The following is a 25,455-nucleotide window of genomic DNA, read 5'->3' on the forward strand; positions in this document are numbered from 1 at the left end:
TGGCACTGCTTTGTTGCCATCCTTCCTGTGAGTCATTTTTCCAGCAGAACCCTGTGCTGACCACGTTTTTCAACCCCTTTTTTAGTTTAACCCCTTTTTTACTTAACCTGTTTTTTCACTTAAGCCCCTGTTTTTGTTCAACTTCTTTGGAGGATTCCAGAGAATCTGGGCTGGGAATCTGCTGTGGGAAGGGTATTTTATGTCCTGGCTTGGTGCTGCTGAGCAGGAGCTGCTCCTATGCTCAGCCTGCCTGGGGCAAGGTGGCAGTGCATCTCTAAATCCTTTGAAGCGTCTCCAAGTCCTCTGCATTCCTCCCCGAGTCCCCTGGATCTTCTGTCTCAGCCGCTGGAACCTCTGGCAGAACCTAAATTTTGCAGAGTTTTTTTTTTTTTCTCCCTATGGTTGAGCCCCCCCAGAACTGAAAACCGAGGTGATTCTGTGAAATTCAGCATCCTGTAGAGCTTGGAGCCGACAGTGTTCGGGCAGCCTGCAAGTGATCGGATGACTTCTTTGTGAGAGATTTCCTGGTGTTCCCTCACCTTTCCCTGGTGTTCACTTTTCTTGATGCTCATTCCACTTCCTCTGGTGTTCACTCCATTTTCCCGGTGTTCACTCCACTTTACCTAGGGTTCATTCCATTTTCCAGCCCACCAAGGAGTTCTAGGCGGCCATTGCACTCTTGAAAGTTCTGTCCCCACTAAAACTTCTCCAGGTTTTTCTCAATGATATCCTGATTTTTTCCCCAAAAGATTTAATTTCAGAAAATGACCCAGGGATGGTTTTGGGGCATTCCTCGTGTTTCACTCTGTTCCAGACCTGGGCACGGCTCTGTGGTGTTCCTCTGCCTCTCAGCCTCATGGCTCTGAGGGCAAAAATATAACCCAGGTTTCATTTCAATAACTGCAGTGGAAACTTTCTATGGAAACAAGCCACCCCAAAAAGCCCCTGAAAGAACAAAGCCTGACAGAACGACTTCCTTTTGCTGCCCTGTTTTCCGTTTGCATCAGCCCTTGGCCTCCCCAGGGCTCTGCACTTGCGGTTCTTCGGTGTCATCCAGCAAAAGTGCAGCACAACCTCTGTGCACACAGGACAACTTGGTGCTTTTTGGGGTTCCTAAATCTCTCCCAAGGCAAAAAAAAAAAAAAAAAAAACAAAAAAAAGAAACACTCTGCTGCACTTCATGCAAATTGAGCCAGTGGCATGAATCGAGCTAGGAATTAGAATTACTCAAGGAGACGATCCAGGTGAGGAGGATGGAAATAGAGAAATGGCCAGTGTGTGAGTTATTGCAGCAGGGAGTCTTTAAAGAGTTTTACCTTAGTGACTTATTGGAGTGCAGGTTTGAGCATCTGATTTCCTGCTTGACTCTGTGCCTTGGTGGCACTTTTGCTCAGAGATGGAGCTAATGGCCAATGTTCTGTGAAGATGTTTTGAAGTTTCTTTTTTCCCTTCTTCTCCGTGATTGCATCGTCAAGAAGTGTTGGTTCAATCTCAGTTCACAGCCTCTCCCCACTTCCTTTAGAGCAGGAGAAAACTTTTCCTCTGCAGAAGTGTCAGAACGCTAAACCACCTCACGCTTCCCCACGCCTGTGACTCTCACTGGTACTCTGAGTGATTCCTGGAGCCACAGGTCAGCCTGAAGAACCCTCGAGATGCCACACCCGGGGAAAATGAACTTGAAGAGCAGAAATGGAATACAGGAATCATTTTCCTGTTGTGTGGCTGTGGGGGAAGTGAATGAACAAGTGCTCGAAAGCAGATTTTGAGAGCCTCGTATCTGAATTACGCTTTCAAAATTGGGGAAAGGGGGAATGAGGGTGTTGAAATCACGGCAGCCCCGAAGTTCTTATGCTGGAGAGCCAATTTAATGGATCATTAAGAGTCTGGAGTGGCAGTTCTGGGCAGCCAGTCACAGAATTAGGATTGTTTGGCTTCTTCTTTTAAGGAAGAAGGTTTAAAACTCATCCAACACCATCCCCTGTCATGGGCAGGGTGGTAGCTTCTGAGACCTTCTCCACCAGTTTTTGGGCTCGTGGCAGTGCCAGAACAATGTCCAGTCTGGCTTGGGACACTGCCAGAGACCCACATGTGCTCCTGTCCCCCCCCAGGGAGGTGACAACTGGGGCTGCATCCCCCCTTCCATCCCAGGTTTTTACACAAAGCACCTTGTACTCTCCTTCGCTTACAAAACCTGCCTGGAACTTCATCATGCTCACAGCATGGAGTGACCTGGGGAAGATGTGCAGCCTGATGGGGCCACAGAGGGAAATGTGCAGGAGAACCAGAGAAACTCCCTTTTCCCAGGAGCTCACCCCTGCTTGCAGAGCAGCAAACTGGTGGCATCACTTCTCCCTTATCCTGCGTGCAGCATCCTCAGGTCCAGGTGAACCTTGCTCCCCTCAGACCACACCTCCAGCTTCTCCAGGGTGCCTTCCAGCCTGGGAATGGGCAGCAAATGGAAATGCTGGGCTTGGGAAGGGGGCATGGGAAATACAGAGTTAAGAGGTAGTACCCCAGAGGAAGAGGATGGGGCAGCTCCTTTGGCCAGGGAAGGGCATTCTACTCCTTGGTTCTCGCGGGATAAGAATTTCCTAAGGCATTTAGGTGTAGAAGCTCCAATTGGGACTGAAAGCAGCTCTACAAAGGTCAGCTTGGAGCTGTGGCACCCACTGAGTAGAGATTTCCATCTCCCCCATCACTGGTGCATCCCAAACATCCCGGGAATGTGGAAAAAAATGGGAATGCCAAGTTTGTGAAAGGTACATGAAAAATGAAAAACCAAGAAGTAAGGATTGGGGCTCATGGTCAACCCAGCATAACAAGGCTTTGGTTTAATTCTATGAAAGATGACAGCGAAGTTGTGCTTGTAAGCACAGCCCTAATATTGCCACTGTTAATTTATTCTGAGTCATTGCTCAAAGCACAAGAGGCTGGGCAGGAAATTAGCAAAAAGCTTTACAGAGCCAAAAACAAACCTCTGATTTCACACTTGAGGGTGTGGGGAGCAAAGCTTTGAGCATGGTGTTCTTGCTGCACTAGGAACATGGGATGCAATTAAACTCAACAGCAACGGCCCCCTACAGCTTCTTCTGTCAGCAGGTGAAATCTCATGGGATATTGCGGAATTTTGGGAATTTTTTTCCCACCTTAGTGGGGGAATGGTCACTGCAGAGATTCAGTTCCTCAGAGTTGTTATCTGCTGAGAATTTCAGCTTGGCTGGGCCCAGTTTTTAGCTCTGAATCAAGAGCCTGGATGGTTTGAGGTGCTCATTTGTTTGGCCACCTCTTGTGGTGAAAAATGTTTGGGATGCACCAGCGATGGAGATGGAAATCCCTGGTAAGTCACTACCACGGCTCCAAGCTGACCTTTGTAGACCTGCTTTCAGCCCCAATTGGAGCTTCTACACCTAAATGCCTTAGGAAATTTTATCCCACGAGAAACAAGGAGCAGAAAGCCCTTCCCTGGCCAAAGGAGCTGCCCCACCCTCTCCCCTCTGGGCAACTCCCTCTTAACTCCGCATTTCCCATGCCCCCTTCCCAAGCCCAGCATTTCCATTTGCTGCCCATTCCCAGGCTGGAAGGCACCCTGGAGAAGCTGGAGGTGTGGTCTGAGGGGAGTAAGGCTCACCTGGACCTGAGGTTGCTGCAAGCAGGATAAGGGAGAAGCGATGCCACCAGTTTGTGGTGCTCTGCAACCAGGGGTGAGCTCCTGGGAAAAAGTAGTTTCTCTGGTTCTCCTGCACATTTCCCCTGTGGCCCCATCAGGCTGCACATCTTCCCCAGGTCACTCCATGCTGTGAGCATGATGAAGTTCCAGGCAGGTTTTGTAAGCGAAGGAGAGCACAAGGTGCTCTGTGTAAAAACCTGGGATGGAAGGGGGGATGCAGCCCCAGTTGTCACCTCCCTGGGGGGGGACAGGAGCACATGTGGGTCCCTGGCAGTGTCCCAAGCCAGGCTGGACATTGTTCTGGCACTGCCACGAGCCCAGGAACTGGTGGAGAAGGTCCCAGGAACTGCCACCCTGCCCTGGCTCAGAGAGAGAAATTTTTACGAATTCTTATCCGTGCCTGGATTATAGATTTTTAACTCCACTTCCTATGTTAAGAGTTCTTGCCTAGAGTGAGAAAGTGCCCTGATAAGAGACTGGTGAAGCTGTTGATCTCCAGTGCCTCTACTGGTCCTTACCTTTTTTCATTTTAACCTAGAATTCTTTGTTCCAAGCCCAGAAAGTGCTAGTGCCTCTGAGGCAAGATGGAGGTAACCAGGAGGAGCCTGTTCTTTCACAGGATGCTCCTGAGCAAGGCTGGAATTTCACTTGTCACAGAAATGCAGAAGGAAATGTGGGCATGTTGGTTCATCAGCAAGGGCAGTAGTCATTTTCAGTATGACTAGAGAAGCCTCAGGAGGTGGAGAGATTTGACAAATTTGTCCTGCAGCCAGGACACCTCTCACTTTTTTTTTTTGCATTTTGGTATTGGAATTGGAATAAATGGGTGTTTAGACCTTCATTGCCTGTGGCATTTCTTTGCCACCTGGCCACATAATTAAGTTGTTCTATATTCTCTTCCATATAGAGATATTCTATATGGAACTCCCGGATTCTTGGATATTGGTTTAATTGGGAACACATCCATGTATCTCGTGTTCCATACCAAGGCCACTCCCCCTGAAAATCTAAGGTGTATTTTTAATGTATGATCTCAATCATATCTAGGTTTTTTGTGGCCTCCCAGGTGTCCCGTTCATCTAGCATCTGCACCAGGGGGCTGTCAGGGGGAATATATTTCATATTTTCAGGTTTTTTCCAAGGTTCTTTTCTTACTCATGCACTTTCACATTGTCACTGTTTAGACTAGGCCTTTAATAAAAATTTAAGGAGCCTCTATCCAAACAGGAAACTACTCTGACAGGCAACACAACTCCTAAAGAATTAAAATGTATGTGCCCGTTCTTGAATTTTTTTTTAATTACTTTAGTGAGACTGTATAGTGGCGAACTTAGAAAGTTGTTACAGACTGCCAACACGAAGACTACAATGGGTCTTTTAATTCTCTTTCTTGGACTTGTGTTCCAACGGAGGTTATAGTCACACAGGTTGCCCCTTTCTGCACTCCTAGTTAGATTGGAGTTAGGTCCCAACGGGGGCTTACAGTCTGCAGTTTCCCCTCCCGAGACTTGTAATGGGTTTGAGTTACCTCCCACTGGGGCCCCGATTGGTCCCTGAATTCCTTCCCTTACTGCACTTTTGTTTCAACGGGATTCCGTTGTCCCTCCCTACACCCAGATCTCAATAGAGCTTACTATCACAGATTGCCCCTCCCTACGCACCTTTTGCGCGCCACACACACCTAACCCAAGCCTCCGGACGCCCGGAGGCGGAGACCCTCCCTACCCCCAGGAGACGCCTCAGACACTCACCAGGTCCAATCAGACCTCTCTCGCTTCCCCCTGTTCCTGGCCGGCCCCCTCGCGGGAGTCCGGAACCGCAGTACTAAGGGGTCCACACTCGCTTCGGGGGATCCGAGCTGCCAGCCCCCGTCTCACTCACACAGCACTCGCTCGCCTCCTGAACCCACCCACCACCGCTCTCTCACCAATCCTGGAGCTCCTCGCGTCGCAGGTCCCGTGCTGTTCTCTCGGGTCCGGCGTGGCCAGCTGTCCTCTGAAGGTCCTGTAGACCAAGCTGCAGTCTCATCCTGGGTCCTCTTCGGGTGTGGCTACTCCCAACTGGTCCCCAAATAAAATAAATGGGCCAGGAGACCTGCTCCTTTATAAGGCCTTTATTAGAAATCAGCTCTGGGCGGGGAACCCGAAGGACTGCACACACCACTCCTGTTCCCGACAGGCAGCACGGAGAAGAAGATGTTCAGTTCTGTCTTCACAGAGCAGAGCTGGGTCTCTCTTCCTCACGTGTTCGCAGGAAACTGAGGTGGCTCATCAGTGTAAGGGGTGGTCCTGATGTTAGGGTGCGATTGAGGTCACAGTGACAAGATCGAGCAGCTCCGGGTGGTGACCTTGCCTTCTCCGTTACTTTTCCCAGCTCTGGAACGCTGTTTTCAGTCTTAGATGTTATTTGGGCTCGTAATTTTAGGGGTTTCAGCTCTGGGGTGTCCCAGCATTCTCTGCGTCTTTCATTTGCATGCACTCCACTGACGTCACTCCTCCTGCCCTGTCACAGGCGCCATTTTAGGGAGCAGCGAGGGCGTGAACCCGACGCGAGGGGAAAGGGATATGGGATAACACAATTGGGGCCGAAAACAGCGTGAGGCCAAGCGCTTAACATTAACAATTACCATTACAGACAACCGGGAACATTTATAAAAACATACAACTTTAACCGCTGTAAAACTTTCTCTGGAGAATGTCCCCGGGATTTATTTTTTATCCCCGTGAAACCACTTGCCCTGCCCGGAATCTCAGAGCGGGGCCGAAGCCACGGGCAGCATCCCCTTCCCTCCCGCGGGAACGGGAATGGGTCGGGATCGGGATCAGGGACAGGAATGGGATCGGGATCGGGATCAGGGACAGGAAGGGAGCGGGAACGGGATCGGGATCGGGATCAGGGACAGGAATGGGATCGGGATCGGGATCAGGGACAGGAAGGGGAGCGGGATCAGGGACAGGAAGGGAGCGGGAACGGGATCGGGATCGGGATCAGGGACAGGAAGGGGATCGGGATCGGGATGGGGAGCGGGATCGGGATCGGGGACAGGAATGGGATCGGGATAGGGATCAGGGACAGGAAGGGAGCGGGATCGGGGACAGGAAGGGGAGCGGGATCGGGATCGGGCTCAGGGACAGGAAGGGGTCGGGATGGGATAGGGATAGGGATAGGGATAGGGATAGGGATAGGGATAGGGATAGGGATAGGGATAGGGATAGGGATAGGGATAGGGATAGGGATAGGGATAGGGATAGGGATAGGGATAGGGATAGGGATAGGGATGGGATAGGGATAGGGATAGGGATCGGCTGCAGTCCAGCGGGGACAGGAGCAGGGAGTGGGGACGGGGCAGGAGTGAGGACGGGACCAGAGGCAGCAGCTGTCCCGAGGATCGGGATCGGGATCGGGGGCAGCGTCCCGCACGGACAGGAGCAGGGAGCGGGGTAAAACTTTCTCTGAAGGATTTATTCATAACAAAATGAAAATTCCCTTGTGGTAAAAGCTGTTCTGGCACTGAGCTCTCCCAGGTTCTCCACAGCCAGGTGGCAGTGAGGGCTTGGTGATCATGGAATGCTGCAGGATCTTGCCATGCATTCCCTTCCCATCCTGGGCACGGACAGAGGGGAAGGAAATCCTCCTGCGCACCCGGGTGGGGCTGCCCAGAGAAGTTTTTGGCATCTTCAGTGGTCTGACCACAGATTTCAATCCCAAATTTCCATCCCTGGGAGCCCTGATGTGGCTCAATCCTCAATCCTGGATTCCCCCCCAGATTTCCAGGAAAAATATCAATACTGCAGCTTCTGCTGTGGCTGGGCGAGGTCACAGGGCTGGGGGGGGCAAAGGAACCCAGCAGCAACACCCTGTGAGGCAAAGCTCAAACCATAGGATTGGGAATCACAGATTTATGGGATTATGGCTGGGAGGGACCTGAAACCCCACCCAGTGCCACCCCATGGACTCCTCCCACTGTCCCAGGCTGCTCCAGCCCCAGTGTCCAGCCTGGCCTGGGACACTGACAGGGGTGGGGAAGCTCCTCTGGTGCCCAGGGTGATGCTGAGGCCCCTTTGGACCTCCTGAGACCCCTGGGAAAATCCCAGCACATCCCAGAATCTCCCTGCTCCCCCAGGTGAACATCCCTGTTCCCAGCTGTGCAGGAGGAAGATTTTGTTGGTGACAAACCCGGCCTAAACTGTCCCCAAACAGAGCTGGGACCCCTCTGGCAGCCCAGGGAGGGGAGCAGCCTGCCCTCAGTCTGGTTTTGGGCTCTGTGAGAATTCCAAAAACGCTGGCAGTCACTCAGCAGCCATCACCCCCTGTCCCCAGCCCAGCCAGATTCCTGCTGAGGAATCAGAGCAGCTCTGCTGAGCCTTCCACCTGCAAAGGAAGATTCTGCCTGCTCTGTGGGAAGGCAGATTGGACCAAAAATAAACCTGTTTTGAGATCCTGTCACGTGCAAGGCACCTGCAAATATTTGAGTTGAATATTCTTAATTTTTCTCTAATTAAAATGATCATTTTGGGGTTATTAACAGGACAGGGCTCCCCTTCCATTGATCCTGCCCTCTGGATGATATTGGCACATCTTGGTCTCTTCAATCTCTGTTTCTTCTCCCCAAAATTGATGTAATTTTGCTTCTTTCCCCTGTGCAGACAGATCCCTCTGCCTGGGTGGATGATGTGCTGGAGGGGCCATGGCCTCAGCTGTTAATTTGCTTAATTAAGTTGGGTAATTGAGCCACTGAGTTGTTTCCTAAGGGGTTTTTCTACCCTTGGAAACAAAGAAAATTGGGAGTCCAAGGTAAAGCCACCTCCTGATGGGCTGTGCCTTAAACTCCCTGATCCAATGCTGGGGAGCCCTTGAATTCCTGGAATTCCCAGCCAGGAAACTCTTCCTGTGTCCAGCCTGGGCTCCTGGGGCAGTTCAGGGCTGGGACACCCCTGACAGCCCCCAAAGGTGATTTATCCCTGTCTGTTGTGTCCCTTGGGATGGGTTTGAAAGTCAGGGGACACCTCCCTGTTGTGTTTATTCAAAATGAATCCCCAGGCTGGGAATGTGAGTCCCCAGCCCTGGAAATGCCCAACAAACCCCTGGATGTGACACTTGGGGACATGGTGCAGTGGTGGCTGTGGAGGTGATCCTTTGTGGATGATCCTGGAGGGCTCTTCCAACCATAATGATGCCACAAATGTGATTTTCCTCTCTGGATTTCCAGTCTGTGCCCTCTCCATCCATCTCAGATCATTCTCCTTGTTCTCATTGGGAATTTATTTCTGATTTAACTGAAATGTCCAACACCAGAACCTCAGTGGAGCCAAAGAGATGGAAAGTTCCCTTTGTTTAAATGTTGGACATTTTGTCTCTGCATCACAGCAAATGTTTGGTTTTATTGCAGTTTCATGTTCAGCTCCTGTTCACTTTGTGATCCATGGAAATCCTGAGATCTCCCAAAACCCACCCCCCTTTCAATGCCATTGATTATTCCTGCCTCACCAATTCACCCATCATTCCTGAAGTGTCTTCTTCTTTTTTTTCTTGTTTCTTCCAGACCATTTCTACAATTTATCAAGACCATTTCGACTCCTAATCCTGGCCTCTGAAGCACCTGCAGCCTGTCCCAGCCTGGTATCTGCAGCAATTTTAGTAAGAAAATTCTTATTTTCCATCCTCTACATCCATTTTAAAGGCACCAAACTATGCTGGAGCTCCAATTTTCCCTTTGGCATTGTGGAAATGGATTTGATGATCATGGTGGATACATCTCAGGATATCCTGGGGACACCCTTAAAATGCTTCATTTTCCTTGCAAAAGGTCCAAAAGGTCCTTGGGCTGGTGGGATTCATGTCCCAAAAAGGGGATTTCATCAGCTTGGAGTGTTTGTAATGAAAAATCAGTTTATTTGTGGTGTCAGGGCCTGAGCATTCTTGTCATCCTTGGTTTCAGCAGTGCCATGAAGCTCTGGAGTTTTGTCTCCTTCCCATTTGACCTTGCTGGGACTCAGCCCTGTCCTCACCCACAGCTGCCACCCCAAAGGGGCAGAGGGCACAAGGAGGTGCAGAGTGGGCACAGAGGGGCCAGGGCAGCTCAGGCTGGAGCTCAGGGAAAGGTTCTTCCCTCCCCCAGAGGTGCTGGCACTGCCCAGGCTGCCCAGGGAATGGGCACTGCCAGAGCTCCAGGGATGGGCAGGGGGATTGCTGGGGGTCTGGGCAGGGACAGGGGCTGGGCTGGATCATCCTGGGGGTCCCTTCAGCTCAGGATATTCTGTGATCCTGTGATTTTGCTTTCCCATCACTTCCCAGGCTGTGCTGGCACTGCCACGTGAGGAGTTGTCCCCAGATCCTCGCTGGTCCCACAGGGACAGTGGCATCTCCTTGTCAAGTGGCATCTCAAATCAAAACTTTGCACCAAAGCCCATTTCAGCCCCAGGCTTGGCTCTCAGAACCCAAAACCCTTCCCCACAGCCACACAGAGCCTCTTCTGCTCACTTTTTAGTGGGAAATGTTATCACTTCCAAAATCTGCTTTGAATCATCCCTTTACACTCCTCTCTCCAAACCCTGGCATCTCACTACGCTGGCAGGAAGGTGTTAAGACCAATTTTGGGCTTCCTGCCCTGTTTTATTCAGTGTTTTCTCTCAGCCTGGTGCTGTGCAGGAGTCCTGGGGAGGGTGTGAAGTGTGAGTCCCCCGGGAGTGGCTCAGTGCTCTGACATCACCCCGTGCCAGCACACAGGGGATGTTTTTGAGCAAGGTACCACGCTCTATTTTAAGCAGCTTCTAAAAATAAATCCTTGCCCAAGCTGCTGTTGTGGTAGCAATGTTTTATCTCTTAATTGGGGCTCTTTGCTGAGGGTGATTCATAGAAAGGAGCTGAGCTTTCCAAGTTTTACCCTGAGGTGAAGCAGCTGAGGTGATTTGCTGATTGTAACGGGCCTGCACAGCCAAGAGGAATTTTTGGATTTTCTCCACGGTTCTTTTTTTTCTTTCCCCCTAAGGCTGAAGTGTCACATTAAACACTGGACAAGCTCTTTCTCCTGGAGGTGTCTGGGAGGTGGCAGAGCAGGTTCTGTGCAGGGTCAGTGAACCAGGAGTGAGAGATAATGACTGAGGGAGGAGATGATTCCTCTGGGAATTCAAGTGTGGATTTAAAACTTGAGTGTGCTTAGAGCTAAGGGGAAGAAGAGCCAGAGGTGGAGGAAGGCATTTTGTGATTATCTAAGGAGCAGGAGATGACTCAGCCTTCCCACACTGTCACCTAATTCCTCCTGAGCCCTGTCCAGTCCTGGGCCCCTCACTGCAAACAGGACACAGAGGGGCTGGAGCATGGCCAGGGAAGGGAACAGAGCTGGGAAGGGTCTGAGGGAGCTGGGAAGGGGCTCAGCCTGGAGAAAAGGAGGCTCAGGGGCCCTTGTGGCTCTGCACAACTCCCTGACAGGAGGGGACACTGGGGGGGTCGGGCTCTGGGAACAGGAACAGGGACAGGAGCAGAGGGAACGGCTCAGGCTGGGCCAGGGGAGGCTCAGGGTGGGCACAGCAGGAATTTCCCCATGGAAAGGGTGGGCAGGGACTGGAACTGCCCAGGGGGGTTTGGATCCCCATCCCTGGAGGTGCCCAGGGAAGGTCTGGACATTTGTCTGGCCTCAGGCACAGGGGGCTCGAGGATCCTGGAGCTCTTTTCCAACCTGCAGGATTCTCTGGTTCCACACTTCCTTGCTGCAGCTCCCAGATCCCAGATCTGTTCTTTTTGATGTTAAGAAGAACAAATCTTCATTGCTGAGCCACCAGGCTCACCAGTGCCCTGCAGCCACGTGAGCAGCTCCCAAAGCTCCCAAACTCTGGCCACTTGTCCAGCCCCAGGTTCCCTCTGCAGGGGTCAGTGCCCACTTGGAGCTGATTTAGGGCTGGATGGGAAATAGGGAGAAGTAGCAAAAGAGCTGGAGGGAGCAGGGATGGCTCAGGATTTTCCCTGAGATGCACAAATCCCAGTGATGGGAATGGGCTCTGGGGAGGGACAGGACCCAAGGCTGCTGTGTCTGAAAGGCCAAAACCTCCAGAGCTGTGACCCCCAGTGGGACAGCAATGGGGACAGATAATCCCCATGCTGTGGGCAGTGCTGGCTTTGCTCTTCCCTGAGATTTGGAGGCTTGGCCTCATTAGGACTGGCATGAAATGCTTCTCCAGGGTCCTGTGTTTCAGCCTCAATAGGGGAATGATGCTTTTCTATTTTCATGGGCCTGTTTGGGATTTGGTGGTGCTGGATTTGGGATCCATATCCATAACCATGCCAAGTTTTGAACTGGCAGCAGGTCTGGTTGGCTGACCCAATGGGTTTGCCACCATGGACCTGACAGGCTCAGGTGATCAGAGAACACCTGCAGGGTGCTCACATGGACAGCCTGGGATCCTGGAAGGTGTGGGGTCACCTTTACTGCACCCAGGACACCTCTAATGCACCCACAGAAGGTTCTCTTGTGCTGCCAGTGGCGGGTCCAGCCCTGACCAAACAGGCTCCTTCCTCTTCCTGGAACCATCCAGGGTGTCCTGTGCCCTCACTGGGGAACCTGTGCCCTCACCTGGGCAAAGGGAATCTCCCTGTGCCCTCACCTGGGCAGAGGGAACTGGGAGCTGAGCCAGAGCTGTGGCCCACTCAGTGTCCAGGGGATGCTGTCCCAAATTCTGAAGTTGTCAACGAGGCTTTTCTCCTCCTCTGAACCTGCTGAGGGGCAGATTTAGGGCAGAGTTTTTGTATTTCATGGGAAGTACAGCAGAGTGGAGGCTGCACTGACACCCCTGTGTGCCCCAGACAGACAATCACAGCATGTCCTGAGCAGGGAGGGACACCCAGGATCCCCCAGCCCAGCCCAGAACACCCTAACAACCCCACCCTGAGCACCCCAGAGTTGGCCACAAGTCCTGGCACTGTGGAACATGCCCAGCCTGCTGCAGATCAACAGGAAAACCATCAGAGGGCTGGGAAATCATGTGGTGATGCTCACAAACCCCGCAGGGATCGTGGGGTGTCACAGCTGGGTGTTGGTCTGGACCACCCTGGGGTGAAGGTGCCTTTCAGGGGGTGACAGCACCCTCAGCCCCTCTCCTTGAGCCTTTTGGGGTGCCCCAGCCTGCAGCAGGTGAGCAGAGATGCTCCGTGCCCCCTGCACGAGGTGAGGAGGCTGCACAGCCCAGCTGCAGGGAAGGGAGGAGGAGGAAACCATCGCTGCTTGTTTACTCTGTGGATGGAAAAAAGAGGCTTATCGTGATCAAAGCAGGCAAAACAGGACGTCAGGGCTGAGCTCACTGCTGCCCCAGGGCCCTGGGCTTCAGCTGCACCACGGGAATGGGGTGGTTTTGGGTTTGGTCAGGCTGCCCAGGATTCCCTGGCCTGGCACTTGGCAGCCTGGGATCACAAGTGCTGCTCAGTAAATTTGTTTAGCTCTGAGCTGGCAGCAGGGAAAGGAGCAGAGGGTCAGTTTTGGCCTGACCTGGTTTGCTGTGCATTTCAGGAATAGCTGCCTGAAAGGCAGCAAAAACAGCTAAAAAAGGAGAATTGTTACCAAGGAAAAAGGGTTCCAGAGGCTGAGGCTGAGCAGAAAGGAATTAGTTTTATTTGCAAGGGTCAGACCCTTTAAAATGGTGTTTCTTTCATTCATCTTCATTAAGGAAATGACACTCAGAGCGAAAATGAAACACCCCAGGGAAATCAAACCCCTCCAAGAGTGGAGATCTGCCCAGAGCTACAGGGCAGCCCTTTTGGATGAGTTTATTCATTGCATTGCTCATGGGGAAGGGTATGAGAGCATCCCCATCCCTGGCAGTGCCCAAGGCCAGGCTGGACAGGGCTGGGAGCACCTGGGACAGTGGCAGGTGTCCCTTGTGTCACGATCTGCTCAACCCACTGGAGCTCAGGAAAGGTTCTTCCTTCCCCCAGAGGTGCTGGCACTGCCCAGGCTCCCCAGGGAATGGGCACTGCCAGAGCTCCAGGGATGGGCAGGGGGATTGCTGAGGTCCAGGAGCTGCACTGGATCATCCACTATTTAGCAAAATAATTTTAAATATCTTGTTGCTCCAGAACAAAAAATACGAATTTTGCCATTGGCAGCCAGCCAGATGTGGCTACAGGAATATCAAATACTTGGCAAAGAATAGAAATATTTTTTTGTATTTTTTTTTCTTTGACCTTCAGCACTGTGGGCCCTCCATGACCATAGAAAATTGTGCTGGTTTCTGGTTTCTGACCATTGCTGCTCATCCAAACCCATCACAGAGTGTCACAGTTGGCTCGTGCAGACCACAGACCCAGCTGCAGCCAGAGGGTTTGTGTGAGATGCAGAGAAATCAGCTTGAAAAGGAGCAGGTTTCTAAGAATTCCCCGTGGTTTGGTTTGTGCAAGGCCCAAAATGCAGGATGTGTTTCTCTTACCCCAAACAGATCTCCAGCAGCAATTGTAGGTGAATCACAACAGGGATTGCTGGGTTTAGGGAGGGCCCACAGAGATCTTTGGGGCTTGGGAGTTGGGGTGTTTCTACTCGAAGAGCAAAACCAACAGCAACAATAAAAACATCTGGTATTGAATTTTAGAGGTCTGGGCAGTGAAGCCAGACAAAAAAAAAAAAAAAAGCCTAGAAAAAAAGGGAACAGAATCTTAGCAGAGAAGAAATCAATCACTGGAACATCCTCACCAAGAGCTGCTGCTTCTGCCACGTTTGTAGTCTTTAAATCAAGAATATTTTCTATTTTCATGCAAGAAATTGGAATTTAAGGATGAGTCCTGAGCCAGATGCAGAAATGCCTGGAGAGTTTGCAGCCTGGGTTTAGCAGGTCAGGCTTAGTCAGGCCCTGTGCTGGATCCTGGGCTCAGTGTCTGAGGATCTCTGAGGACACTGGGGGGTTGTGGCACCACTTTTTGAACCACCAATCTTTTCATGTTCCTGCAAATGCTGATTCCAAAACATCAAGACCTTGACTGCAGCAGAGTTGTTCTGCTGAAGTTCCCTCTCTGCAGTGCCCCATAAATACAAGCATCAGTGTTACCAGATATAACCAGAGTTATCCCTTAGTCTGGGGCTGAGAGAAAAGTTCCCAAGATAAATGCTGGGCTGATTTCACTCCAGTTCATCACTGGTGGTGACTTTGAGGAGCTTAAAGGGGCTCCTGCACAGCTCACAAAGCAAAAGCTGAGACCTGCAGGGGCTCCATGGGTTATTCTGCCCCCTGGGCAAACAAACAACCTCTTGTGCCACTGATCCTTTTTAATTTAATGCATTTTGGGTGATTATTTTTATAGTTTGGCACCCCTTCCCTTAAACTCCAGGTGTGGGTGTAAGACTGGCACATTTGCTGGGGGAAGGAATGGGATCTCCCAAACTGACTTTTAGGAGAAAAAATAAAAACCAAACCCAAAAGGGACCACAAACCCTTGAAAAATCAAGGCATTATGGGCTCACAGAATGGTTTGGGCTGGAAGGGACTTAAAGACCACAGGCAGAGACACCTTCCATGAGACCAGGCTGCTCGTGTTGGACATTTCTGTCTTTTTGGGGGTGAGGGCAGAGTTCTGCTCATCTTCCCAGGCACCCTCCCTGTGCCATATTTGCATCTTCTCCTTGTCCATGGCTGAGCTCAGAAGGCTCAGAGAGGAAAACCCTGCAAAGCTTTTCTGTAGTTTCAGTGAGCTCCTCGGCGGTGACCCAACCGCTCAGGTTCACCCGCTGGGCGTGGGCTGGGCAGCTCAGGAGGGCTCTGGGGTTTCCTGCAGCTCCAGGGGTGACTCAGCACCTTGCAGGCAGCTCAGCTCGGGCTGATTTGGGCTGTGTGAGCACCGTTCTTGCAGCAGCACCTCCCTGTGCTCAGCCCTGCCCGGTGCAGGTGATGGAACAGCACATGGAGCTCCTGCAAAGCCACCAGGGAAACTCCTGGGTGGCTCCTGCCAGGACCTGAGGGGCTGCAGCGCTCCTGGGGGAACCTGAGCCAGCCTCAGGCTGGGTTTTGTGCAGGGTTTCCGAGCCCTGGGCGCTGTCAGAGGTGTGGGACCACATCCTGCCCACAGCGGGAGGCGCCAGGAGAGAACGACTGAGCTTGCAGAGAGAGCCGAGCTGCTGCCTCTGACAGCGTCCGTGGGAGCTCAGCTGCTGGCCCAGACTGGCTGGGCACCAGCTGGTCACTGCTGGTCACTGGCTGGTCACTCGCTGGTCACTGGTTAGTCACTGGTTGGTCAGTGTCTGGTCACTGTTTGGTCATTGTTTAGTCACTGGTTGGTCACCAGTTGGCCACTGGTCACTGTTGGTCACTGTCTGGTCACTAGTTGGTCACCGGTCACTGTCTGGTCACTGTCTGGTCACTGGTTGGTCACTGGCTGGTCACTGGTTGGTCAGTTATTGGTCACTGGTTGGTCACTGGCTGGCCACTTATTGGTCACGGTCTGGTCACTCTCTGGTCACTGCTTGGTCGTTGATTAGTCACTGGTTGGTCACTGTTTGGTCACTCTCTGGTCAGTGGTTGGTCATTGATTAGTCACTGTCTGGTCACTGTTTGGTCACTAATTGGTCACTGGTTGGTCACTGGTCACTGTTTGGTCACTCTCTGGTCACTCTCTGATCACTGGTTGTGTTTCATGCCAGGCCCTGGACACAATTCCCAGTTTCCCTGCCCAGTGCTGGAGCTGCTCAGGTGCCTCTCCTGTTCCATTTAAACCCTGAGCTCCCCCTCCAGCCCCACTGCCCTGCTCTGAGATCTCCCAGTTCCCATCCCCTGAGCCTGTCAGGGCACTCAGGGACTGACCCCACTCCTCCCCTGGGCCTGTCCCCACTGCTGTGCCCTTGCTGGGACAGAAATGTCCTGCTGGGACAGAAATGTCCTGCTCAGCTGCTCTGCACACACCTGAACCCTCAGCTCTGTGCAAAACCCACACCTGAGCTCTGCTCTGTGCCTGTCAGGGCCTGCAGCTGTCCTTTATTTGCTGCTCAGGCATCAAGCAGGAATGCTGGCCCCTGGAGAGGGTTTTTTTTGTGTTTTTAATTTTTTTTTAACCTTTCCTAAAAAGGCTGGAGGCAATTTCAGACTTGCCTTGTGTCCAAACATTGCTTTGCCCATGGAGGGAGAGGCAGAGGTTTTGTTACAGCACTGCCTGTGTCTCCACAGGATGGATTTTACAGGGAATTGTCCCTCCTTGGACCCAAACCCAGCAGGTTTGGGATTTCTCAGGGGTCCCTGTGCTCAGGGCTGGTTTGCAGAAGCCCCCTGAAGAAGGAGTCACTGGTTAAAGGTTCAGGGCTGTGCTTGGTAAATGGTATTTGAGGGGAAAAAATTGTTCTGCTCTGAGATACACCAGGAAAAACCCATTGGGAATCCAGCTGTGAGGATTCCTGGATTTCATCAAGGAATCTGAGCAAAAATTCAAAATCTCCTCGTGGTATTTCTCACACTGACCTGACACAGTGAGAGGGGGCTGAGGATCCACTTTGCCAGCAGTTGATGGGTTTAAATGGTTTTACTTTTTGGTTTGTTTATTTATTTTTTTAAAGCAGCCACCTAATCCCGAGTTCAGATGTGTGACTGCTTGTGATCTTTGAAGAATTTCTTGTTTGCATTGAAATAATGGGGTTTTTGTGATCTCTCAGCTGTTCCATCAGAGATTTCATCCTAGAGAGGGTTTTTGAAGCATTCTTCCTCTCAGGGCTCTGCAGAGCAGGAGCATTTTTGGATCAGTAGCTGAGTACATGAGTAATTTCTGGCTCTGAGTTCTCTGCAGATTTCAGATCTGTTTTTCTTTTTCCAATTTACTAGGAAAAAGTAACACGTATTTAAATAAATAAAACAGATTGGACATGTTAAGGAAAATATTTGTCCATTTTTTTTCTTGACAAACACATTTAAATTCTTTTAAAAATACCCTCGAACATTTTGAAGCCCATTTTTTATTGAGCCCCATGCTAAGCTGAAGGAATGTGATCTCAGATTTCCTGGATATCTATCCACAGGGATATATACCCACTGTCTTTTCTAGGGATAGCTTAAAAAAAATATTTATTTGCCTTGAAATCTTTAACATTCGACCTGCAGATCATTTCCTTGATGCCATTGCAGCTCCCAGCCCTGATGAGCTCAGCTGGGAAATGCTGGGAGGTGTTTTCAAGGTATTTTTGGTCACCAGTGTGAGATTATTTCTAATCAAACAGAAGCTCACACCTTATCTTATTAGAGATGTGATAATAAATGTGCACAGCGCTGGCTGATTGCTGGAAATGAATTCCCTGGCTCTGGCAGGGTTGGAAAAGGGAATTTTGTGTCACTGGAATGTCTCATTCTGGATGAGGATGGCATTTTGCTCCTGGTTTGGATTTGTTGGGATGATTTCTCTGTCCCTGGGTGTGACACAGAGTGGAGCTGGGGTTGGTTTATTTTGGTGCAGGGGAAGTTATGGAACCCAATTTCTGACCTCTGTGGTGACTCTCGGGGTCACCTCTCAATTTACCATCTGCAGGTGCCTTCACCAGTAAATGTGAGCAACAAAAGGCACCAAAATTGAGTTGTTTCTCACAAATCCTGTGGCTGCCCCATCCTGGAAGGTCCCAGGCCAGCTTGGAAACAACCTGGGGGAGCAGAAGGTGTCCCTGGGGGCTGGGAGGAGCTTTAAGGTCCCCCCAGCCCAAACCATTCCATGGTTCCATGTCCAGGTAAAGATCAGCAAACACAAATCTCTGTTCCCTCAATGTGCTCCACTGGCCCCAAATGAAGATCACAATTCCCATAGGGTGGGAGTGGGGTGAGGCTGGGGGTCTCTCCTGGGGCAAATCCTCCTGCTCATCCTTCACCCCAGCCCCCTGTGACCTGCAGATGAGAGGTGACCTCACTTGTGTGGCTTCATCCCGAGCTCTGCTCCCATTTGGAGCCCTCATAAAGGGATAAAGGGAAGGAAAATGTCAGGGACTGGCTCTGTCTGAAGAAATGGAGCAAGGAAAAGGCAGCATCAGCACTCCTGGGTTTTAAACTGGCATTTAAATCTTGGAATGGCTGTTCCATCCCAGGCACAGGCAGGACCCTCCAGGTTCTGACTTTTGAAATAGAATTGTTCAATTAATGATTGTTCTCTGTCCTGCAGCTCTGCTGGAGGCTCAGGAGATTTGTCCCACCAAAATGCAGAGCTCTTCCCCACCCAAACCCACCTCAGGTGTCCCAAAGAGCCCCCCCAATCCACTGGAAGCAGAAGATGCTGTAAGAAATATTTGGCCAAGCCCATCCCTGTGTAGGAGCCAGGAATGGGGAATTTCTGAGGGATGCAATGGGACTGAAAGGGTGGAGACTCTGGTGTGGAGGAGATCCTGTCTGGGGTTCTGAGGATTTGGAAAATCCTGCTCTGGGTTCTGTCCCATGCCCCCAGGCAGTGCTGGTGCTGTGGATTCCTGAGGAACAGGTTTATGAGGGGAAAAACCAGAAGAGAGGGACACGCAGCCAATGGGGTCCCTACATAAATATTTGCCTTCATCTACAAGAAGGATCTGTTAAGAAGAGGCCAATCACCTGGAAATGACCCAAAACACGTTCTGGTGCTCGTTAAGCCCTGCCTGTTTCCCTGGCACAAGGTGGATTTTTGTGAGAGCAGACAAGGCAGTTCTGTGGAGCCTGTGATGACAAGGGAGCAAACACTGCCCAGACTTGACTCTGCTCTCCCTGCAAAGCTCCTGACATTCCCTCCAAACTCAGTCATGCTTTCTCTCCCTTTCCTGTTAAACAAATGCATATCTTGATTTAGTTATTTGTGCTCTGTATGTGCACTGCAGGGCTCCAAAACCTGAGTTTTCCTCCCTGGATCTGGTGTGGGGAACATCTGGATCTTCCAGGGGGGACAGGTCTTCACACCCTTCCCAGCTGTCTGAAATTGGGATCTGGCTAGGATTACCTAGAATTGGGATTTGGAATTTTTCAACAGAATTGCACATGGAAATGTGTGTGTGCACAGACAACTGCAGGATAAAAATATAGGTGTATAAATAAATAGATATACTATATAAATATCCACAGTATTCTTTGGAAATGAGGGTTTTGGGAAGGAAAAACTGCACCTCATGCAGCTGGCTCTGTGCTCCCTGGTGAATCCCTTCCCAGCAGCTCCACCTTGCCTGGGAAAATATTTACCTGGAGAAAAGCTGTGTTAATTAACTCAGCTCTCCCCCCAACTTCCCTGCCACAGAACACAGCAAAGGCTTTATGGGGCTGAGGGTGGCACTGGGGACAGGCAGGGACTTGCTCACTCTGTCTAATTCCTATTTCTGGCTTTGTCACCATTTCTGTTACGTGACAAAATGTAAATGGATTTCAGGATATGCTCCCCATGACGCTCTGGAAAAGGGAGATTTCCAGCCTGGGGAAAGGATCAGAAACTCTGGGTTTGCCTGTGGGGAATAACAGGATCACTTATTTCTCTTTCTGCCTTTCTTTTCCTTGAGGATAGGGAAAACCCCCATTGCCTTTGGTCCTGAATCAGATGGGAAAGTTTCCTTGTTGAATTTCCACTGAGATTCCAATTCTTTTTCATTTAAACAGAGATCTTTCAGCATCCTCTCTGTATATTTAACTAAATAAGATACAGGCTGTCTCAACACAATACTGTGTATTGTTGCTGTGTCCAGAAAGTGGAAAATCTGATTTATTTTGATTTTCAAGGTGCAGGAATTCCCAAGCAGAAATGCTTTTGCACCATCCTAATTTATCATATATTTGCATTTTACAGTACCTTCTATCCTTTAGAGCACCTAGGAACTTGGTTAATACAAAGCTGGAATTCTGTTCATGGAGAGAGGGCAGCCTTGTGTGGTACTGCAGGGCAGCAGGGAAGGAAAAATTCCTGCCCAGCACGGTGGGAATTGCAGGCTGGGTCACCCAGAAGATTTTATGGGATCCTTAGTGTCTGTCCACAGATTTCAATCCCAAATTTCTGGGGAAAATTTCCCAGCTTGGGATCCCTGATGTGGCTGCTCCTGGTGGGTAGGGCTGGATTCCCATCCAGACTTCCTAGGAAAATATCAATATTCAGATGCTGATGTGGCTGGTGAGATCATAGGATCTGGAATCACAGAATCATGGAATGGTTTTGGGTGGGAAGAAACCTAAAATCTCATTTTGTTCCACTCCTGCCATGGTGTCCCTGGGATGGCACTGGATGCTGTTTAAAGTTCCTTCCAACCCAAACCATTCCAGGATTCTGTGCCCCAGTGACCCATCCCAGAGTAAGAGAAAGAGCCTGGCTTAGGGCTTGGACTGGAATTCAGCACAGGGATGAAGCTGATGCAGCTCCCAGCCTCCAAGTGGAAAGGTTGTTTTTAGGGAGATGTTTCCAGCTGCATTTCTACTCCTCCCTTCTGCATCCAAAGCAAACTGGCAGCTTTTTGTGGTATCAGCTGGAAGAATCCCTTCAGCGGGGCTGTACAATAATCTTGGAGTCGGTTTTAATTCCATTCTGTTTAAATCTCATTGCACTTTGCTTAATTGCTGCTGCTTTGTCGTTAACGAGACAAAGAGCAGTTTGTGTAAGAGCAAAATTGTGGAGGAGCAGAGCTGGAATTTGCATGTTAAAAGTTTCCTTTTTATTGTTTTCATTGCCTTCCAATCCCTCATTTGGTTTTGTTCAGTCCTACGAAGCTGCTGTGCCCTGCAGGTGACACCACCAGCCTGATGTGCATCCTTAGGGAAAACTCCTCTGGATCATGGCCCAGGAAGGTTCTGCATGGCAGGACCAGCCCTGCTCACCCATGGATGGAGGCAGAGCCTCCCTGCCCCAGCCCTCCAGCAGCTTTTCAGTGCTGGGCACTTCTGCAATCTGCCAAAAGCATCCCTCTCTGATGATATTTGCAAAACACACCAAAATTCCTCATTTTTCACTTTATGGACTGGCTCCTGCTCCCAGAGCAACCAACAGTCAGGGAAGCAGGGGCTGAGCCAAACAATGCAGCCAGCAACCCATGGCACTTCTTGGGGCTTTTTTGTTGATTTTCTTAGGGATTTTTTTCTCCCTATTATTTTCTTGAGTGAATCCTGAGAGGAATGCTACTCTCAGGAAGCCCCTGGAATGCCAAATAAGCTGGGAAGGAAATGGTTTTAATTCAGCTGGAGGGCGTCATGCAGGAAGCTTGGGAAAAGCTGCTCCTCCCTGGTGTTCCCCCGCTGCGGAGAGCCAGGAAAGGCTGAGTTACTGCGAGCTGAAAAGGGCACATTTGCAACTTTATTGCAGAGCTTCCCCTGTATCTTTATTGGAATGAACATCCCAGGGAAGTGGTGGAATCACATCCCTGGAAGCGCTCAGAAAATGAGGGATGACGTGGTTTGGGAGCATGGTGGAGTTGGATTAAGGCTGGACTTACCCTGGAGAGCTTTTCCAGCTTTAATGATTCCGTGTTTCTGTGGAAATCCTGCAGGGGTTACGTGGGCTGGTTGGGGTCTGGATGTTGGGTGGTCAAGTCCATGTGGATAAAGGGTGGGGAATATTCTGGGAATGGGATTAACTCGGTATTGCCACAGCCACGAGGTCCCTGCTGCTGCCTTTGGCTGTCCCTCAGCTCTGCTTTGGGTGGTCATCACTGGCCATCCCCCCTGTGGCTGCAGCTCTCCTGCTGCTCCAGGAATTGCTCTCCTGCATTCCAGGGCCAAGAAGGTTCCAGGTTCATGGAAAGCTCAGCCCAGGTGTGTGAGCAGCACCTGGGACTGGCTGGGCTTCATTCAGGGGAAAGGAGATCAGAAAAGGGCTGGGACAAAGCTGGTTCCACCTGCAGGGTGCTCCCCCTGCCTGGTTCTCTCCCTGAGTGCTGGAATCACTGCTGGGCTCCTGTGCTGGGAGTTTGGGGTCTCAGCTCCTGCTGGAGCCGGGATTTGTGCTGGGTTTGAAGGGTGAGCTGGGCTCTGGCACATCCCACTGTCAGCTCCAGGAGCTGGGCTCTCCCTGACCCGCTGCAGCTCCCAAACCAGGCTGGCTCCAGGAGAAATTTGGCTCATCTGGGAATGTTGCTCATGCCAGCACTGCTCACAGACCCGTCCAGCCTGGAGCCCAGGCCCAGGCAGCACCGACTGGGTGTCTGCAAGCTGCCCCCGATCTCGTTCTCAACACTGTGGCTGCCTGAGTTCTGCTGGGGTTCATCTGTCCTGGCTCAGCTTCCATGGCAGATTTCCCTGTGCTCCATCCCAAAGCTGGAGCTCAGCTGGGAGCAGGAGGAGCCTCCTGAGGGCAGGAGCAGCAGGGCAGTGCCTGTGTGGAGTGATCTCCAGTGTCAGAGCTGCTGGGGCTGCTCCAATTCCAGGAAAATGAAAGAGCCAGGATCAGTTTCCTGAACAGAATTCCTGAATTGCAGGAGCTCTCTCCATCTCAGGGGATAGAGTTTGGGTGTGCCCTCTGCAGAAGGGTGAGATTCGGCTTGGAGAAAGATCCAGCTTCTCAAAGTGGAAAATAATTTATGAAAAAAGCCTTCCTGTACCTGCCGTGATGTGGTGTTGGAAATGCTCCCTGGGCTGCATGGACATCCATGGGGTGGATGGGCATCCATGGGCTGTTGGATTTTGGAAGAGACACACGGAGAAGAGAGGAGGGAGTGTGGAGCCACTCCTGACTCCATGGGAATGCCAAGATATGATGTGTGAGTGCATGAACTAGTGTGTCCATCCATGGATTGGTGTGTGTGTGTGTCCATCCATGGATTGGTGTGTGTATCCATGGTTTGCTCTGTGTGTATCCATGGATTGGTGTGTGTGTCCATGGATTGGTGTGTGTGTCCATAAATTGGTGTGTGTGTCCATGGATTGGTGTGTGTGTCCATGGATTGGTGTGTGTGTCCATGGATTGGTGTGTGTGCATCCATGGATTGCTCTGTGTGTATCCATGCATTCCTGTGTATCCATGGATGAAATTCAGGGCTGTGTCCAAGTGGAGGCTCATCCGTGGTGGCTCAGGTTGATCAGTTCCCTCTGACTCCTCCACACTCCTGGCCATAGGACCAGCTCCTTCCCTGCTGATTCCCACTGCAATCCTGAGGTTGAGCAGGAATCACAAATTCTCTCTCTGAACTGGAGTTGTGCCTTTTTTTTTTTTTTTTTTTTCCCCACTGCTGTGGTTTGAAACGATACAGAAACGTTCTGGGAGGTTTCTCAATCCCTGGTTTCAAACAGGAGTCTCTGCAGGGGAGTACATTTCCAGGGAAAGGCAATTCCTGCCTTCCCTCTGCTCAGGGCATATTACCTTTGATGGAATCACCAGCTCACCACGAGCTGCTTCCCATCCTGGGTTTGGCAGGCCTGGAGTGGTCAGTCCTGAGGAATTTTGAAGGAATCATTAGGCAGGAATAGTTTAAAAATACTAAATAATGACTTTTAAATAGTGAGAAGGGAGAGCAGCAGGGATTTGCACAATCCCATGGAGGAGATGAGATGGGAATTCTCAGAATTCCTCACAGGCATTGGACCTTGAGTGTCATCTTATATGTCCCTAAAAATTGATTTTCTTGAATTTTGGTTGCAAGAAAACAGGATCAGTGTCCTTATAAAAGTAAGAAAGCCCTGAGAAGTGCTCTGGAGTAAGAGAGTGCACTGGCAGTGCCTGCAGAAGCCAGGCTGCAAATCCCACTTGGAGTGATGGGAACGGATCAGCAGGAGCTGGGCTGGGCTGGAGGGAGCTGGGGCTGAGCCAGAGCCTTGTCCTGAGTGCAGAGCTCAGTGCTGGCTCCAGGGAATTCATGGAAGTGCTGCTGCATCCCTGCCCTGCTGCTCTGCTGCTCCTCAGGCTGCACAGGGCTTGCTGCTTTCCCCCCCCTTTCTAGTTTTGATGGTGATATTTCTGGGAATGTTTAGCTCTCAAATATGCAGATTTTGCAATAATTTCTCTGTTGTGACTCAAATGCTTTTCTGGAAAACCTCTTTGAAGTGATGAAATTCTCTAGATTAACCCTTTGCCTTGAATAAATGCAGAGTTGGGTTTCCTCATGTTTTCCTCAGGGCCCTTCTCTGCCTGGAAAGGTGGGAGGGAAAATTGCTGAAACCCTGTGGGATAAAAATAAAAGTGAATAAGCACATCGTTTTAATCCTGGATTTTTTTTTAATGAGCAGAGAAAGTCTCCTGGCTGTCTCCCCATCTGTTTCCAGTTAAGAGGATCCCTGTTTATCTCTTCCTGGAGGATCCAGGGCCCCCCTGACACTCAGTGCTGAGTCACAGCACAGCTGTGAACAGGGAAGTGTCCCTGGCTGGAAATGGGGATTCACTCAGGCCCAGGAGAGATGAACTTGCCCAGTTTCACACAGGAAATGTGTAACCAAAGTGGGAATTGAACCCAAATCTCTCCAGTTTAGCCCTGGGTTTTATTCTCCCCTCGGTGATCCAGGGCAGCTCAGCAGCTGTTGCTCAAGTCTGAGGATCCAAACATGTGAATTCCAGAATCCTGGAATGGTTTGGGTTGGCAGGACCTTAAATCCCATCCAGTGCCACCCCTGCCATGGCAGGGACACCTCTCACTGTCCCAGGTGCTCCCAGCCCCAATGTCCTGCCAGGGATCCAGGGGCAGCCACAGCTGCTCTGGGAATTCCATCCCAGCCCCTCACAGAGAGGAATTAATTCCTCCCCAACATTCCATCTAAATCCATTCCCCATCAGCTTAAAGATCATTCCCTGTGTCCTGTCCCTCCATGCCTTGGCCCCAGTCCCTCTGCAGCTCTCCTGGAGCCCCTTTAGCCCTGGAAGGGGGATTTAGGATCTCCCCAAAACTTTTTATTCAGGCTGAACATCCCCAGCTCTTCCTGCCTTTCCTCACAGGAAGGTGTTGGGATGTG

General features: G+C 50.8%; 1 protein-coding gene across 2 annotated transcripts in view; it reads left to right on the forward strand.

Annotated features, from left to right (window-relative positions):
* Positions 1 to 25,455, forward strand: part of HIVEP3 (HIVEP zinc finger 3) — a 185,039-nt gene that overhangs the window by 108,265 nt on the left and 51,319 nt on the right. For both annotated transcript variants that reach the window (XM_056508965.1, XM_056508964.1), the window contains exon 4: positions 9,210 to 9,304. The gene's annotated coding sequence lies outside the window, so the exon portion shown is untranslated. The remainder of the gene's footprint in view (positions 1 to 9,209; positions 9,305 to 25,455) is intronic.

This window comes from Oenanthe melanoleuca, chromosome 23 (assembly GCF_029582105.1).
Source record: "Oenanthe melanoleuca isolate GR-GAL-2019-014 chromosome 23, OMel1.0, whole genome shotgun sequence".
NCBI lineage: Eukaryota > Metazoa > Chordata > Aves > Passeriformes > Muscicapidae > Oenanthe > Oenanthe melanoleuca.